The following is a 20,164-nucleotide window of genomic DNA, read 5'->3' as shown; positions in this document are numbered from 1 at the left end:
TGGATGGATTCAGAAGATCGATAATTACCTAAGGTTCGGATCAAGCCTGTTATTCGGAGTTCTAGGTGAGTGGTAATTATGGTTCATGACACTATTTGTTTGATTTTGAAATCTCTAGCATGAAATCTATTGATAAAAGTATTTTTGTTCAAAATATCTTTCGGTCCTTTAGCAATTAATATTAAAAAGTTTGATAAAAATAGTTCGATCCGATTTTTAAATTTATCTCCTATTTTCGTTCCTTTAAGACAGTTCTGATGAACTTTTCTAAAAATGTTATTTGTTCAAAATAGTTTCTATTCTTTTAAATGATAAAAGACTTTCTTGAGCTTAAATTTATTTGTCAAATATTCTCTGCATTAGAGCATAGGCTTCTGGGAACATGCCCTTGGTACATTAGTTTTTCTGATATTATTTATCTTATTTGGAAGTAAAAATTCTTTGAGATTATACTTAATTCTGTTGATCGATTGATTTTATCTGTTACTGTTTGTATTGAAAATCTGGAATTTTATTCGAATTCTGCTGTCTGGATATTTAAGAAATTTTATTCGAATTCTGCCGTCTGGATATTTAAGTTATTTGAAAAATATTATGAGATATAAGTTATACACTTTGAAACCGGTACATGTGCTCAGTATTATCTGTATCTGTTTTCATGTCTCACCGACCTTCATATTAGGCTTGCATTATTTGTTATTGTTTTATCTGTGTACGTGTTTGTCTTTGTGTCAGTTGTATTAGAATCATGCATAGGGTCGGTGAAGACATTCTGCATCTGAATCTGGTAGCGCTACCATCTGTGTTTGTTATCTGGCCTTTGGTGATGTGGAATATCATCACTCTGATGTTACTGTACCGTGGTTTTGAGAATTTCTGTAAATTATTATTATTATTCGATTTATTTGATTTGAGTAAATATAGCAATATTATTTGATTTTTCTGCACCATCATGTTTGATAAATTCTGAAAACAAATTTGAAACTTATCTGCATATCTGTCTGTTTCCCCGTCTGTTGTGCTATGATTATCACTCACTGAGATTTTCGCTCGCCTAGACCGAAATCTCATACCACGTTGATTTTATATTTTTCAGATTAAGATCTCTTTAGCTGCGCAGACATTTGGGTTCGATATTGAAGGAGGATATTGTTAGCTAGATATTATTATTGTACGTATTTGGAGACTTTTGGATATTTTATGGTATATATTTTTGTAGAGTTTAAGATGTTTAATCATGTTAGAAGGCTTTACTAGTCAGATAAGTATTGTTTTTTTGAGGCTAGCATAGGTTAAGGTAATCTTAATTTATGCGCCAGTCATGGCCAGGTTCGGGTCGTGACACTAATAAATTAATTACCCTATGTTAAATTATAAAGTTAATTTAAAAATCACATGTATATTTTTTGATATTTTTAATTAATGAATTATCAATAAAATTTTAAGATTTATTCATATTTTTTTATATTTTTCTTTTTTAAATGTGCTCTGTCTCCGATGATCTGAAAGGGCAACGATCGTCAGAAAAAGGCCGGAGGTTCGACGAACCCTCTCTGATGTTTAAGTCAGAAGAATACTTGAGAAAGTTTTAAGTAACTTGAAAGCAATTAAGTTAGAGATAATGCGTATGTGATTACGTACCTTTAACTCTGATTCCCAAGCTATTTATAGGCAATAAAGTGTGTACTTAGACACGTGACAATATTTGATTGGTCTTCGGACCCTATCTTTCTGTTCCGTGTCAAATCTGAGTTGGGGGAGCATGCCTTTGGGATCCAGAGTGATTATTGGTCCATGTGTCTCTTGAGGCAGCTCCCAACCGAAGCTTTATTCATCAGTTCTATAATCGAACGTATTCTTTTATGGGCTTGGGCCCAAATGTTAGATTCGGGCCTTAACCGAAACAAGTGTTTAGCCAATTCAACTATTACCGTATCATCTTTAAAGACGAATCCGTGCATGCGCGGGCCAAAAGCTAGTACTATTTTAAACGTGAAATTAAACCAACTCTTCCTAGGGAACTTGTAATACATTTGTTGTTCCTGCCATTAGCTCAAAGCTTCAACCGTAACATTAACTTTCAAAAGTTTCAGATGACCGCTATTTTTGTCCAATTATATTTAATAATATCACATTTCTCAATAAAATTTGTAGGATATGAAAAATGGGAGACATGTTCTGACATTTGTCAAAGTGTTCGCCATGTGTCAAAAATAAAATGACAAATAGACAAATTAATTATCAACTTTTAAAAATTCAGGGAGCAATTGAAATTTTGAAGTTACTGAATGGAAATAAATACAAGTATGGATTATTGAATGCAATTGAAAAAGAATATAGTTTATTGAATGGAATTAGACATGAACGAGTTATTGACCGCAATTGTATAAAAGTATAAAGAAAAAATTTGAAAGTTTAGAGGAGTAAAGTATAGTGCTTTTTTTATAAAAATCTTATATATTCGTTAGATGAAAAAAGTACAGATACAAGAAAACTACGAGAAATGAAACCTTACAAAATTTACATAGGACGCAAACGACTACAAAAAGTAAGAAAAACCCATAAAGTATAAAAACATAAAAAAAAACAATGAAACGTATATTTCTTGAAAATTCAAATCCACGGAAGAGCAACCGCAATATGATCTTCATTATTCAAGTCACTTAAAACTTCAGAGTAAAGTATAGTTGGAACAAAAGTAGATTGTTGTTCTGGATAATGCTTTGAAATGTCAAATCATCTAAGAAAAATATAAAACCTCTAACAAAATCTCAGATCTCGACCATCACCTAAAACTCTTATTTTTAATTATGAAAAAGTAAGCAAGAAGAGAAAATGGACTAAACAAACACTCTCATTTTTAATTACATGTGGTAGAAACTTAAAAATATATATTTCAGAGTTGACACTTATTTAGATAGGAGTGTGCATTGATTCAAAATCGAATCGAACTAAAAATAAAATGAATATCAAAATTACTAAAATAATTGACATAATTGCATCTAATAATATGTAAAATTGAGATATAATCGAATTGAAATATTTGGTAAGATTTTAAACAGAATAAACTGAATTTAGTTTAGAAAATAAATAAAATCAGCAAAAAAGATGAACCGAAAAATCAAATTGAATTGATTCAATAATGCGTTTTAAACCGAATAATGCCGCTAGTTACTAAACCAGAAAGAAAAGCTCAATACTACTAATTCCTGTCACTCTATGAAACTAGAATAATTAGAAGTAAAATTAAGGGAGAAGTATAAAAAGATACATATATTTTGTACAATTTGCAAGTACAAGCACGTGATTTAAAATTTTGCAAATAGAAAAAATACATGGTTTTTTAAATTCTGATTCCAACTAAAGACATTTTATCTAAAAATATATATTTACATGTTCCCCTAAAATACAGCTCGCTAAATTAAAAACATAAATTATATGGTAAACACTTTTCGTTTTTTACTAATTTTATGAACTAAATTAATGTTTAAATTCATTTTACACGAACACAATTTGATTTGGAAGTCTGTGTTTTATCAATATATAAAACATTATAATTTCAAATACTAATTACAAAATAAGCCAGCATTAAACTATACAGCAACAAAAATAAAGAGTCCAACAAAAATCCAAGACTAATCTCTACCACTGTCACCATCATGACCACCGGCTTTAACATCGACACTAAACCCGTATTCCTGATCACACCCCAAATAAGAATCACACATGAAATACAAAGTATATGATTTCTTTCCGATGTCGGAAGGCACAGCAAACTCCAGCTTAACCTTTGACTTCCTCTGCAGAGAAACCCTCTTGATTGCAAGTAACTGATTGCTATTCATATCGCCAACGACTAGCCACCACCCTTCTTCTTTTGCCTTCGGGTACCTCGAAGCATCGACTGGCCCCACCTCTGTTCTCCCTTCGAGATCCCGTTCGAGTGTGACTACTAATGTGATATCTTCTCCTACCCTTACATGCTCGTTGTCTACCACTTCATATGACATATCTATGTTTGGGAATCTGTTGCAGAATCTCACAATGTCTAGCAACTGTGGATCAGACATTTGGAGAAGCTCTCGCCTCTCGTCATCTTCCATCTCTAGCAAATCGAAGACTGTTTCTATGCTTTTTCCGGGATTGTCTTGGCATTTCCTGGCTAATTCCTTTGTGAAGTGTGGCAGCTGTAGAAGTATGGAGTCACGCTCCCACATTCCCTGTGTTACCATTTGGCTGATTTCCATTGCAATTAGAAAGAGGTTCAACCAACCATTGCTTGAAATAACATCAACCATAGCTTGAAGCAACCTACTGGCAGAAAGGAGCACCTCCTGCTGGTCCAATGCTAAGGTACCACCGACAGATTGCCTCGAGAAATGGGATTGAAGCAGAACATTTGCCTTCACATGTAGATCAGTGAGCCTCGGACTTTCATATGAGAATCTCTGATGATTGATCAGCCGCCGAAGCTTCTCTTCCTCTCCCGGCCTTATCCGTATCTGTGCATACTCTGAAGCTGAAGCCAGAATTTCCAAGAGACCCTTCATCTTTGTTTTGGGAGTCAAAGAAGAACTAAAACGCTCAATTGTAGTATAACTTATGTAATAGTACGACGCAATCATGCCAAGATTCAACGGAGATAAGTCCATGTCTTCCTCGATAGAAACACATTTGCTTGCTTCTAGCTCACTCAGTGTGTTCTCCACCAATTCCGAAAGGTGATCGGAGAGATGTCTATGACTAACTCCCTGGAGATTGTAGTAGTTTGGGTTTTGAGTAAGTCGCCTATACATGAAAGTCCATGTAAGATAATCCACCGCATCCTGTTTGTTCTCAATGACACCAGCAACAATTTCTGCATTGAAATTGTCATGCAGGAAATGGTGCAAATGACTTTCAACGGGGAATGCTTCATATAAGAATTTCTTGTAATATTCTTTGTGAGGCGCATGGCAAAGGATGACGCACTTCCCAGAGTTATCCAGAAGAGGTCGACTAGCATGACCCATCATCTGTAAGAGATCTGTTACAGGGTAATCTGTGTGCGCGTTTTCACGCCCATCGTAATATTGCGTTCCCATCACAACCACCAAATGTGCTGACAACGGTACTCCCCAACACATTGAACTGCTCATAACACAAACCTGAATCCACCCAGCCGCGAAAACTTGTGATACAACTTCTTGATCCAAACTGCTCAAGCCCTCATGCAAGTAACCAACACCATCAACTAAAGTAGCTCTCAACATTTCATCCTGAATTTTCGCAACAAAAGGCTCCAGTTCTTCTCGAGACCGCAATAGGAAAACGGGTTTATCTCCGCCATCCATACTTGAGTATGTCATCAAATCCACAGCAGTAAGTCGCACATGCTTTCTTGTAGGAACAAAAACGATAGCAGGCTTCCCGTTTTTGGTGTGTTGGACTATAGCAGTGTATGTTGGTTTTGTCATGGCCTGCATTCTGGCTTCAAAATTAGCAATATCCACTCCCTGAATGTGTATCTCCAAGGGGACAGGACGAACACCGGGAGGGAAATTAAAAAGGCCATGCGAAGAGGCTCCAATCCATTCTCCAAGATCTTTAGCATTAGCAAGGGAAGAAGATAAAGCCACAATTCGAATCTTGTTCTCAGTCTGACTGGCAATATACCTCATCCTAGAAACGATGACTTCCAATACAGGACCACCTTTACCCCCAATCAAATGGAGTTCATCGACGATAAATAGACTAACCTGCTGCACATACTTCCGCTGTTTCCAGCGGCGAGACAAGGCATCCCATTTTTCAGGAGTGCTGATAATTATGTGACCCTTCTCGAGCAACTTTAAATCTGTTGCTGTTTCCCCAGTTAACTCAACAACCCGCATTCCTAAACCTCGACCAAATTTTCTCTCCCAATCACGATAACGCTCCTTGGCGATTGCTTCTAGAGGTGCAATATACACAGCACGCACAACACTGTCAGATCCCTTATGGTGATTCCTCAATATAGCAAACTCAGCACATATGGTTTTTCCACTGCCGGTTGGAGCAGCAACCAAGACATTGTCATCAGTATTATACAGAACAGTAAAAACTTGTGTTTGGACAGGATTAAAATGCTTAAAATCTTGATAAAGAGCTTCGTATGACGGATTCCTCAGAGCAGTCACAGGCAAAGGTTGCAAGTCCAGCAACTCCGTTGGAGGAGGATACTTCTCTGGTAAGATGAGGTGCCTAAAAGAGACTGGTAAAACAGTTTGTGACCCAAGCCATTTATCTGAAACAACACGGATAAAATACTGAGGCAGCAAGGGCTCATAGATTGGTACAGTGAAATTCAACGTGTGGTCCTCATCAATGTACTGCTTCTTCAGCATAAAATACTCATGATGGAGAATATATTCACCATCATTGTCCTCCACGATCACCCAAAATGGCTCCACATATCCATGAACCTTGTCCTCCCATTGAAAGTCTGGTGTTATATTAAGTTCAACCCTCAACACTGAACGAGTGATTGGTTGCACATGAGCAGCCAGGTTTAGCTTCGGGAACTGGTGGATGAACTTGTGCAACGTTCTGCCCATCTTTGGAAAACGAATGAGTTCACCAATCTCCTGTGATGAAAGGTCGTAATACCTTTCCCATGCCAAATCTTTCTTCTCCAACTTCACCAAAATTTCATTTGGGATCCCATTGAACTGGCGTAGAGGGGTCTGGACACTCCACATCCTCTTGTTGACCATCTTACACAAGTTCAGTGCCTTTTCAGCCAACTGTGCCCACCCTCTTTTCAACACAATCTCAAAGAGAGCACGCATAAGACGGCCTGCACTCTGAAAAAAGAAAATTTATAAAATAAGTTCAAAAAAGAAAAAGTTGGCAGCAATTAACTGAAAAAACAAAGAGAAGAACAATTAATTGAAACAAACCTGAGTTATGAACACCATATCTGACGTTAGGGAAAGTCCCTCAAGCTTAAGTTGTGAAATATAGGCTTGAAGTAAAACATTAATCTTAGCACTAGGCTCTTCTAGGCCTTCCTTGATTGGAATTGGAACACGGTCCAAAAGCTTCGCTAGCTCCATCTTCTCATCTTGCCTCACCGTCACGTATTTAAATTCTTCACTCAGTGAAAACAAACGGCACAGCTCTATATCACCCATTGTCGGCTTCAAATGCTCATTATATGTGGATATTGTTCCATGAGTTATATAGTAATAACTAGCAATGCGACCCAAGTCAGTGACCTGGAAATATCCACTTTTTCTGTCATACTTAACCAGATTATTTTTATCCAAGATTGTTGCTGCAGAATGAATCTGCAATCACAAGAAGATTAAGATTAGATACTTATATAAGTTATCAAGAACATTAGGTTTAGGAGAAAGATAAGGCACTGAAGGTGAACGAACCAATACGGAAAAATTCCAACTTCATCAATTAAAAAACTCTGGTTACATAGACTATGGATGGGAAAAAATTGCAATAATAAGGTGCATAAAAAACTTGGCATACCAACTCAACTTCGATCATAACTACTTGATCAAGCAAAGAAATGTACAGTGGCATAACATAACCATCATGATCTACGCATTTAACTTTCACATTCTCATAGAACTAGCAAGCAAGGGTGAAGCATTATATTCGGATGAATGCCAGTTTATCATTGGACTTAGAAACAATAAGAATTTGTTGTCTTTATTTCCCCAAAGTGCAAAAAAATACTATGAGATTAGAAAGTGCTACAATGCATCATGTGCATGCAGGCAATCAACCAGTTGAAGAGACATAAACAAAACATGAGCACATTCAGTAAAGGCCAAGCAAAAACTAGGCACCTTAAAACATTCTTAAATGGAAAAATGATTTGTCTCATGCAGCAGAACCAAGATTCAAGAGTTTGAGATAATGAATTAACTCCCATCCCCCGAAAATGTGAAAAGGAATAAACAAACAGAAGTTCATAAAGAAAACATAGCATTCAACAGAAAAGATTTAAAAGTCATGAGAAGAATCAAAGAACCATTGAACATTAAAAAAAAAAAAAAAAATAGAGCTATCAAGGGTCACTGCTTACCAAATCTGCCCTCCTCTCCTCCAAGGTTATATCTCTGGTGAGAACATCCGGCGCTAACCCATAAAGTGTTGGATTTCGCAGCATGCGAACATACAAGTAAGTATAGCCAAGCCAATTACAGGCTTCTCTAGCATTTTGAACAGTTCCAAGAACAACTTCTGCATTCAATTGATCAGCCAGTTTGGATATGAACTGACTTTCAATTGGAAGCTGTTGATTCATTAAAGATAAATAGTATTGAAGTTCACTGTGGCCTGTGATGATAATTCCTTCTCCATATGAATCAAACTGAGGTCTTCCTGCACGACCCAACATTTGCATAACATCCAAAGGACTTAATTCAGTCCATGCTCCTTTTTCTGGATTGTAAATCTGAGTCCCCTTTATAATCACAGTATGAGCAGGTAAGTTAACACCCCAGGCAAGAGTTGCAGTGGAAACCAACACTTGTACATATCCATCGGCAAACAGATCTTCGACAAGTTGACGGTCAACCCTTGTCATTCCAGCATGATGAACAGCAAACCCATAGGGCAGAAGATCTTTCAGGTCATTGCTTTTGACCATATCTGTATGACTCCGGAGAATCTCACGACTTGCACTGTCCTCTTTCAAGAATCTACCGAGGGTATAATTAGCAAGTGCTGAATCCCTTATAGCTCGAGCAGTCTTTGCTGTTTCCTTTCTTGAGTGGACAAAAATAAGAATTTGATGCTTCCCTGCTACTCCCATTACCTTTTCATAGCAGATATCATTCATCAACTGAAACCTCTGCAGTGGCTTCTTCACAGTGATTCCAATATACTGTTGAGATAGAGGAACGGGTCTGTAACTATTATCAAAATGGAAGAGACCTTTCTCAACATCAACCCTTAGAAATAGTGCCACATCTTCAAAATTAGGAAGAGTAGCAGATAACCCCACCAGACGGATATGTTCTTTTGTAGTTTCAATTTGCCTAACAGTTCTGGCCACAATACTCTCAAGGACCGGTCCTCTATTGTCATGAAGAAGATGAATCTCATCTATGATAAGAAGTTTGACAAGCTGAGTGTAGGTGCGATCCCCAGACTTTCGGGTAATAATATCCCACTTCTCAGGAGTAGTCACAATTATTTGAGTTTCTTCAATTTGTTGGCGAGTCAATGTCTGGTCCCCACTCAGTTCTCTAACCTTGACACCATACTCTTGCAGACGATTGGACAAATTCCCAACAACTTCAGCCACAAGAGCTTTCATAGGTGCCACATAGACTATCTTATAGTTGTTATGATTGAATGAACCATCTGAGTTCCGGTTCAGTGCAATCTGCTGAAGTATGGTGAGTACGGCAACATTAGTTTTTCCTGCACCAGTGGGGGCACAAAGAAGGAGATTATCTGCCTTAAAAAGGGCAGTCTCATAGACTCTACTCTGTACTCTGTTTAACTGTTGCATCCCTTTGAAAGCAGGGTGTGCCCAATCTGGCATGTCAGCTACCTTCACAAGCTTCTCATCAGGTGCAATCGGTCTAGGCTTCAAGGCAGGCACATGAACTTCTTCATAACCCTTGCTTTGATGCCTGTAGGAACCAAGTGGAAGATCGCACTTCTTATTTGCCATGAAAAGACCACCCTGATCAAAAGCAATGCTTTCTAGATCAAGCAACTGGGGCTGGCCTGTCACCCAACCACTGTCTGCATCTCTGTCAACAAGTGCATTCCTATCCCTGTGATTGTCTCCACCACTCTCGTCTTTGAGCCGGCAAGCCTCTTCTCTTATACTCTTTTCCAAATTCTTTTGTCTCTCTTTCGCAGTAGCCCTTGTAGCATGCAACTGCTCTAAAATTGCCACCAAATCTGGACCCAAATTCACCATTTCCTCCTCGTTTTCTTTCCTCTCTTGTTGGTCTTTAGCCCTTGCCAAACGGGTACACCATACAATCTTTAGCCTATTTCTCAAAAGAAACTTGATGAGGTTGAACCTTTCAAATTCCAGATGATACAGCAACTTGCCTTCAACATCCCTAACGTCATCCTCAGCAAGAACTTTTAGCCCTCCTCTGCAAGTTTTTGGCACTGCTGTGGATCAATTTGTTGCTCATAGGCTTGTGAGATCTTCCTCTGTAGCCAATATGCATCAATGTCCTGCACATTACGGCTCATGCCTTCGTTAGCCTCCATCATATCTTCATCATCAATTCCACTGCCCATCTGCATAGCCCCAGAACGATTTGGTTCTGCCACATCCTCCTCCTCCTCTTCATCATCATCTGGGACAGCATCAAGATCACTGTCATCTTCCTCATCCTCATTATCTTCATCAAACTCAACAGCCACACACACATCATCATCAAGGGCATCATCACCATTAGCACCAGCAGGACCTGCAGCATCACCTGCATCTTGGTAATCAGTAATGAGCACGCCAATGTGAACAAGTTGATCAAACACATTACTAGGAATCGGATTTAACAACCTCTCAATCTCCTTCTTCTTGTCAGGTGTCTTAACAGTCTCCTTCTTGAGGACAGCCAAAATCTCATCTGCAGCAGCGCTAACAATATTCAGAGGTTGACCACCCAACTGTTCTTGAATAACACTGAGCATGGCCTCATAGGCAGCCCTAGTTTCCTTGGTTTTAGGCTGATAAACGCCTTCTTCAGTGGAAGTAAGGACACTTCCATCCCGCAATCGGCGCCTCTTAGCTTGACGACTGAGGACAGGCTCTGAATGAGGGTCCCGCTCCTTCTTCTTCTTAGATTTCTTAATCTTCTCATCTAGCTCAGAAGGTCTACCTCTATAAGCACGGTCGCCAAAGCTTTTAGGATCAATCTTCCCCCAGAGAGACTCAGGCTCACCAGTGGGTTCATGGGTGTCACGTGGACGAGAATCTGTGGTAAGGACCAAACTAGAGTTGGCACCGTACTCATACTGCTTCGATCGGGCGTGCGCCTCAGCACCGCCGCATAGATGTGCCATTGAAGGCTCTTAAAACCCTAAATTTAAAAAAAAAAAAAAATTGAACCAAAACCCTAATTCAAAGAAAATATCCACACAGATACATAAATATGCAGCAGCACTCTTATTAAAACCCTAAAACACCAAACTGAATATCAACCGAAGTGCAGTTAATGAAACAGAAAACTGACCTTTCCGGGTAATTCCCTATGCAGAAAGAGCATATTGAACTATCTATCCTTGTTGCTATGTTGAAATGATGAAATCTATTTTCCTTGTTGTGGAATAAAGGGTTCAGTACGCCAGAGTCGGAGAAATCACCGCCTTGGCAATTAAATGCATGTCTCGATCAAAACGACGCCGTTTTTCAATTCTCACATGTCATGGTGGGCTGAAAATCATAAGGCCCTTTCATGGGCTAACCCGCCAGTTACAAAAATTTTAAATCAAAATTTTCTTAGGAAAATTTACAGAGAAATGCATTTTTTATAAATTATTTTCCATTATGTGAATTAATAATTTGATATCAAACTAAATAAAGTATTATTTTAGGGATTATGGTTTATAAAGGGGTTTTGCTCTTTACCAACCCCAAATTACTTATCACCGTTCCCATTGGACAATTTTACCCTTGGCATAAAAAAAATTTCAAAATTGGGGAAAAAAAATTTTGAAAGAAAATTCAAAATTTGGCCTAAACGGATGCGGCATACTGCCCGACCCATGGCGGGAACGGAGGGCGGTATGCCGCATCCGTTTAGGCCAAATTTTGAAATGTAAAAAATCGTAAAAATTTTAGTGACGAAAAATACTAAATTGTATAATTTTTCGTGACGAAAAATGAAAAATTCTCCTATTTTTTGTGACGAAAAATGCAAAATCGTCATGAAAAATATATATTATTTTCATGAGTTCTTTGATGGAAAAAAATATGTAAATCTTAATGTTTCCGATTCGTAATCATCCATTTTCGGGGTTCAGATTGTCACGCATCAATTATTTTCATAATTTTAATTATTGTTGTTCGGGGTTATGATTTTGGAGAGAGAATTTTCATTTTTTGATCAAAATTATGAGAAGGGTAAAAAAGTCCAAAAGAGGCGGTGATAGGTAATTTAAGAGCGGTATTTAGCAATTGACTTAGGATTTACTTTCTATGATTTATAATATAAATCGGAGTCTAGATATGGATGTAAACAGGGTGGGAATTACATTCTCCATCTCCGCTCCCTGAGCTATCGGGAATTCCCCATCCCTGAAACCTAAACGTGGAAAGTTTTATCTCCATCCCTTCTTACGGGAATCCTTGTCCCCGCAGGAATCATCATTTCCTGTTTCATTATGTATTTTTAATATATATAAAAAATTTATTTTATTTTTTCTATATCTTCTTGGCATTTGACATAGTATAACGATAAATAATAAGATTACATTTGAGTGGAATGGTGGAAAGGAAAAATAAAATTCACTTACCTAATAACTCTAATTACACAATTTGGGCTAATAAATGTAATTAATTATATATTTGGGCCAGAATATTTGGTAATTTACCAATTCGGTCCGAATCCAACATGTTACATGATTTTAGACCAGAAAAAGTAATTAATCATGAAATCGGTCCAAATAAAAATAAGAGTGTAACTATATAATAAAAAATAAATGTTAATTGCGGAATCCACGAGGATCCCCGTGAGAACATATCGAAGACGAGGGTATCTATCCTTATCCCTGCTTGCAGGGGGACAAAGCAATTTTCATCCCCATCTCGCGGGATTTTAATGGGGATTCCCCATCTCCGTCGGGGTAGATCTTTAATATGAACAGGGAATCCTTGTCCCCCTCTGGGGATCCTTGTCATGTTTAAATCCTAGCTCTATAATTTATAAAACAATGTTAAAAGCATAGTTGATTTGTATTGTGTTAATATATTGAAAATTAAAAGCATACTTAAACTAACAAATTTGTTGAAAAAAAAAGTATGGAAAAGTAATATCAAACAAATTATTTCATTAATTAATATAAAAATAATAATTGATAAAAACTGATGAAAAGAATAAAGAGATATTCAGTTTGGTAAGATACAAAAGTTAAATTGATATAGGGCCGTTTGTTTTATCTACTGTTTGTTGTTACGGTTTGCTATTAGAAAAAACTGTTTTTTTAAAAAGCATGGATTCTCTACTTTTGTAAAAGCCTAATTTTCAAGGTTGAAAGGCAAATAGCTGGTCAATAACCAAATATCTAAAACTCTCATTTTTAAAGTGAAAAGACAAACATAAACATAAAAATGAGTTATTAAACACCCGTTAATTGTAGAATATGGGAGTTTGTCCCTGTTAATTACAGGGTAAATTTCAAATAAAACTCATGTGGTTTCACTAATTTTCAGATAAAAGACTGTGATTTACTTTTTTTCAAAGTAAGGACTGAGGTTTTCAACTTTAGCAAAATAATGACTTTTTCGATTGATACTATTAAAATCACCATTGACGACTTCAAAAATGACATATTTTAAGAACTACTAATATTCTAAGCAACTTTAATTCTCAACTTTTTTATTTTGAGATTATTTAGATTATGTTTGGTAAAGAGAGAGAAAGTTAATGTTCATAGAGAGAAAGTTCTAAAAAAGATGGTTTTTGAAAATCGAAAATGTAGTTCCATAACAAATATGACATTGAACAACTTTAATTCTTGAAAATTTTCATTTTCAGGTCGTTAAAGATTATTTTAATATCATTAATCCAAAAAGTCCTTGTTTTATTTAAAGTACCATCAATCCTCGTTTTGACAAAAAGTAAATCATAGTTCTTTATCTGAAAATTAATGAAATCATAGGGGTTTTATTTAAAATTTACCCATTTGCATGGGCTTCATTCAAATATATGCTTCCATTGATGTTAATTACAATAAAATTAATAAAGTATTTCATGTTTCAAAAATATATTTTAAAGATATTTTATTTTTTTAAAACAAAAGATACATTAATCAAAATAGGATCAACATCCTCTTAGTAAATTTTTTTTGGGTGAAAATGTCTATATCTTCATTAGATACGAAAAGAACAAGTACAACAAGAAACGAAAAAGGTAAAAAACCTTACAAAATCCACAATGGGACGAAAACGACTACAAAGAGCAATAAAATCCATAAAAGGTAGAAAACATACAGAAAAACAATAACACATATACTTCATTGAAATCCTAATCCGTAGAAAAGCCACTGCAATCGAATCTTCATCATTTAGGTCCTTCCGAACATTCGGATCTGAGTCCTTTCTTTTATTGCAACCACGCAGATATATTGATCCACGTATAAAATAAATCGTTTCCGCTCTTGCTAAATCCGAAAAAGGTATAAATAACAGAATAATAGAGAGTAGATACAATTCAAACGGATAAAGAGATCTATAAAATATATAAACACAGACTAAAAAAAAATACAATAAAAGACAATACAGTAAACCTAACCCGACGAGAGGAGGAAGAAGGAATTTCCTTCTTCCTCCTAAAGATAGATCCACAAAAGAGAAGGCTTGAAGACTCCCACAAAATAGTAAGAAAAAACAGAGAAGAAAAGGAAGGAGACAATTTTTGTTTGAGAGAAAGCAGTTCTTACATCCTCTTAGTAATTACATCAGTAAGCTAAAACGGTAAAACACTATTAGTAAAATCATTAGCACTGGAATTGATAATGCTTAGCAACTAAATAGACAACACGGTTTGCTAAACAAGGAACAAACTTAATTGAAAAGTCGGATTTTTTTTTTTTGAAGAATATTTCTACATTCTTGGATTAGAACACCAAAGTCCAAAATATCCGTTGAGCTAGAGTTAACGCCGTCAACAACCAATTTGACTTAAGTCTCAAACTCTACTTACTTCACATTCTTGGAAATCATCCAAAGTAGAATGGAATGCATCACAAGCACTTCAATAAATTTTTGCTTCGTGATCAAAATTAAATTGATGCTACAAACCAGAAACATTCCCTACTCATTACGGACAACAACCCCTATACCACAAACATTTGCAACTTTGAAGATATCGCCATCAACATTTCACTTAAGAAAAGCATGTTCTAGGTTTCTTCCATTGAACCCGAACTGCTCCAATCACTGCCACCCTTCGAGGATGTTTCGATTAAAAAGCTTTCCAATCGCAGAAGAGAAACCGAGTAATCTTGGACCAGAATAAATTGTTCCTTTGTTTCCAAACTGTGAACAAAACTATCACTACCTTGATAATATTGTGACCAACATTAATTTTGAGGTTATTTAGGTATTGTTTGGTGAGAAAAGAGAAAGTAAATGTTTATAGAGAAAAATCTTTAAAAATGATGATTTTAGAAAATAAAAAATTTGGTTTCATAGTAAATGCGATACTAAATAACTTTAATTCTTAGAATTTTCCATTTTGATGTCGTTAACGGTTACTTTTATAGTGTCAAACTAAACTATCCTTGTTTTTTATAAAGCGAACACCTCGGTCTCTGTTTGGACAAAAAAAAAATTTACAGATACTAGTTTGACAAAACATAAAAATATAGGGAATTTTTTTAGACTTTAATCTTTAATTTATGTTTAGTTTTTTTTTTTTTTTTTTTTTTCAGAGAAAGGCATTTATGTTTAGTTAGTTAATTAATAATATTACACGTTGATATTATTAGTTTCAAAACGGTGAATGGAATATAATAAGATCTTAGTGAGATTTAATCACGTTTTGACCGTCTGAATTTCATGAGTTCCAAACTTTTAATTTCATTCAGATTAACCCATGTAAGCCAATTTACTATTATAAGTTTATTTATTCTAAATTAATCCAATTTTAATTATTTTCAGCATCAGTTCCGCATATTATATTTTATATAATTTTTCTTCTTTTGTATGAAAATACTTGTAACTTCATTAAATTAAAACACAGCAAGTACAATAAGAAAATAACAGTAAAAAATCAATCCTTACAAAATCTACAAAGAGACTAAAATGGCTACAGAGAGCAAAAAATGTCATAAAGGCATAAAAAACACAAAACAACAAGAAAACATATATTTATCGTAAATCGAAATCTGCAGAAAAGTAGATGTAATCCAATCTTCTGCATTTAGATTATTCCGAACATTCGGATTTAAGTCCTTTTTTTATGCAACCACGTAGATTTATTGATCCACGTACAAGATAACCCGTTTCCGCACTTGCTAAATTCGAAAATGATATAAATGAAAGAATAACAGAGAGCAGATACAATTCAAACGGATGAAGAGATCCGATAAAACATATGGAAACTAATTAAAAAGAAAAAAAACAATAAAGTGAAACACATAAAATCTAACCCGGTAGGGTAGAAAAATGAAGACAAACTTTCTTCCTTAGATCTTCAAAAGAGGACAATTTAAAACTCAACTGATGATGAAATTTGGACAGAATGATAATTTTTATAATTTATTATTAAGAGTTTTTAGGAGTTTCGGGATCAACGAGAATTAAAACATATGAGAATTAATAATAAATAAAAAAAAAAGCCCAATGCAAGTTAAATCTGTCATTACCCATACATGATGGGCCTTACGCTTATTAGGCCTAGCACCCGACACGCAACCTCTGGCCAACACTCCCGCAGCTCATCTCCGACGACTTCTGTTACAAACAGAATCCGTCAGAAATGCAGGAAACTTGTATTTTCCATTACTTCCTTGTTCAGTTTAATTTTCGTGTTCTCAATTCGAATTTTACATATAATAATTATCCAAGTCATTAACCAGAATCCAAACTAAGCGGGGGCTTAAATATTTAATAATAAATTTTTATAACGTTAAAATTATTATATCACGTAAAATCAATAATTTTTAACACAATAATCTGGAGGGCTAATTTTAACCGTAGGGTTGACGGTAAATTTTCAAAATCCATCCCGTTAGAGTTGGGCAATTTTTTTTTAGCGTCCAACGCGTTAAAATTGTAAAAATGTTATCATTTTTTAGAAACTAGCATTGAACTAATAGAAAATTAAACATGTTTATTTTTTATAATGGTAAAGAAATAATAAAAATGAATATTAAATATGTTTACTTTTTTTTAATGGTAAAGACATATTAAAAATGGATTCAAAAGTGTTATCAAAATAAAAATAAAGAGTCCATTTAAATTAATTAATAATAGTAACATGTTTTTATAATTATTGAAAAATAAAATAAAATAAAAACTTTTTAAAAGAAAATGAGGTTGGAATGAGTTAAACATAGGACCTTTTAAATAGAAGTAAGCATCATTAATCATCCCATCTACCTTTTAACATTGAAATAATACTACATAGAGTCAATATAATTCTTTCCAAAATATTATCAGACATTATTACTAAAAAAATTCACAATTCTCCGGTGGCCTGCCGAGGCTCAAGCCCACCCCACAATCCCCCCTAGTTCCGCTCTTGATCCAAGTCTTAGAAATGCTCGTTTATAATTGTATTTAATTTATTTATTTTGGGAATGTGTTATATTTATTGTTTATGTACTTTTTTGCGTCTTTTTTATAAGAATTGTCTGTATTAATGTGCAATATGATATTAACATGATTTTTCAAAACAAAACGAAGATTTAAAATGAGTATAAAATCTTAAAAGAGATACTAATAGCCTAATATATTTAGAAATGCTAAATAGGATAACTAACGATTTTGGAAATGCTTAATATTTTCTTCCGATGGAATATTAATCTTTTCTAAATGTATTTAACTTTCCGAACCCTCCCAAAAAGAATCTTTGTTATTTTTGGACCAGAATTTTGAATTGCGACTCTTTCTTCTACACAAGTTCTACTGAGTTGTCATTTCTCAATTGAACTTTGAGTCCAAAATAGTATCATGGATAGGGGTGCAAATGAGTCTTGGTAGTTCGTAAACTATTCGAGCTCGGCTCGGTGAAAGCTCGATCAAATTTTGGCTCGATGGGGCTCGAGTCGAGTTCGGGATCGGCTCGAGCACTAACGAGTTGAGTCCAAGCTTCCTCGGGTTTGGCTCGAAAGCTCGCGAGCAGACTCGATTATTTTTAATACTATATATATATTTCATTTTATATATATATATATATATATATATATATATATTTCATTGGTTATTATTAGTTTTCATCACAATTCACAACTCAAATAAAAAAATGACACAAAAAAAAGCTTAGACATTTGAGTCTTTAACGAGACAATTGGATTTTGATAAAGAATAAAATACATTACAAAGTTTAATATATATATCATTGTTTGAAATTTTTCTCCGAGCTTGTGTTTCCCGATCACAAGTAAGTACCATATACTGTTCTGGAATCTAAGACAATAACATTATTGTTTTTCTTTATAAATATTTTAAACTCATATGTAGTATGTTATAAGGTTTTTCTATTTTTTATGCTACTTATTCTATGCTTGTATGATGAATTTGGTTTAAGCTCATTAGAAGCTCAATAAAAGCTCGGCTCGGTCAAAGCTCGGCCAGATTCGGTTAAAGTTCAATTCGAGAGAGCTCGGCTCGAGATATTAACGAGCCAATACCGAACCTACTTAGAGTTCGGTTCGGTTGCATCAGACGCCAGCCGAGTCTCTTTTTAGAACGTTTGTCCATTGAGACGCTAAACCCGGCAGTTGTATATATATTTCATATGAATATTAATTGATGTATCTTTATAAATCTTATTATTATTGATTTATTTATTTGTATGGCAGATTTAATATTTAATTAAATGTAATAAATATAAGGTTTGAATTAGAAAAAAAAGCACATGCAGTGATGAGAGGAGTAATGGGTTTGATTCCTAATTTCATGTGATTTCATGTGGGAAGCAACATGCTTGATCTGATGATCATGATTTTATATCATATGATAGATATTGCTTCTACTTCATGCATCTTTCAATTTTCTCCCACAAATTTAGGGACAAACTCTTGCTTTTCCTATTTTTTATTTCAATTCCTCATTTCAATTATTTATAATAAGCTAGAAAGAAATTTAGTTCGATATCCTCCGTCCTATTATATAATTCATTTTAGAAAATAGTTTTAGTTTTTTTTATGAATTTTTAAGGTTTTATACATCAGTTGTCCCTGATTTATTATTCAAAAAAGTTTGATTGACCTCCTGAGCTTACATAGTGTTTCATTAGCCCTTTAAACTTACTTAAAGTGTCATGATTAAGTCCCTAAACCTATAAAAACGTGATAAAAATGTACAAAACAGAAAGTTTGTTTGTTTTAAAGAATTAAAATCACGAAATAGGCCTTTATTTTGTAAGTTTTGAATTTTTTTATGGATTTAGACAAATTGCAATGTATGTCACTTTAAACAAGTTTATGTGCAAATGAATCACTGTAAGCAAGTACAGGGGCTAATAGGTCATTTTAAATAAATTCAGGTGGCCAATAGATTATTTTAAGCAAGTTGAGGGGGCTAACAAGATATCATGTAAGTTCAGGGGGCCAATCAAAGCTTTTTGGACAAGTTCAAGAGGCTTTTGATGTATTAAGTCTATAAATATTGAATTTTTGTCTTGATTTTCAATGTATCGATATGTTTTTTAACATTCCAATGTTTATTCACAAACCACGACATGAAAAAAAATTTGGGATGAAGTACAAAAATACACCTAAAGCTTACATCTAGAAACAATTTTACCCCTATCGGTCATGAATTTTGTCATCTACAATTCACATGTGCGTCATTTTATTACTAATTAGTAACAGATCACAAATATATGATTAAACATGAAAATTTAATAAAAAAAATAAAATAAAAAATATAGGGTAAATTTCAAATAGAACCTGTGGTTTCACTAATTTTTAGATAAAGGAATGTGATTTACTTTTTTTCAAAGTAAGGACTGAGGTTTTCAACTTTAGCAAAATAATGACTTTTTCGATTGATACTATTAAAATCACCTTTGACGACTTCAAAAATGATATATTTTAAGAACTACTAATATTCTAAGTAACTTTAATTCTTCAATTTTTTTTATTTTGAGATTATTTAGATGATGTTTGGTAAAGAGAGAGAAAGTTAATGTTTAGAGAGAGAAAGTTCCAAAAAAGATGATTTTCGAAAATCAAAAATGTAGTTCCATAGTAAATATGACATTGAACAACTTTAATTCTTGAAAATTTTCATTTTCAGGTCATTAAA

At 34.5% G+C, this 20,164-nt stretch overlaps 1 pseudogene; it reads right to left on the bottom strand.

Annotated features, from left to right (window-relative positions):
• Positions 1-3,512: 3,512 nt before the first annotated feature.
• LOC136235639 (DExH-box ATP-dependent RNA helicase DExH12-like) lies at positions 3,513-11,305 on the bottom strand (annotated as a pseudogene).
• Positions 11,306-20,164: the final 8,859 nt, after the last annotated feature.

This window comes from Euphorbia lathyris, chromosome 7, assembly GCF_963576675.1.
Source record: "Euphorbia lathyris chromosome 7, ddEupLath1.1, whole genome shotgun sequence".
Taxonomy (NCBI): Eukaryota; Viridiplantae; Streptophyta; class Magnoliopsida; order Malpighiales; family Euphorbiaceae; genus Euphorbia; species Euphorbia lathyris.
This window is presented reverse-complemented; position numbering and strand designations above follow the sequence as displayed.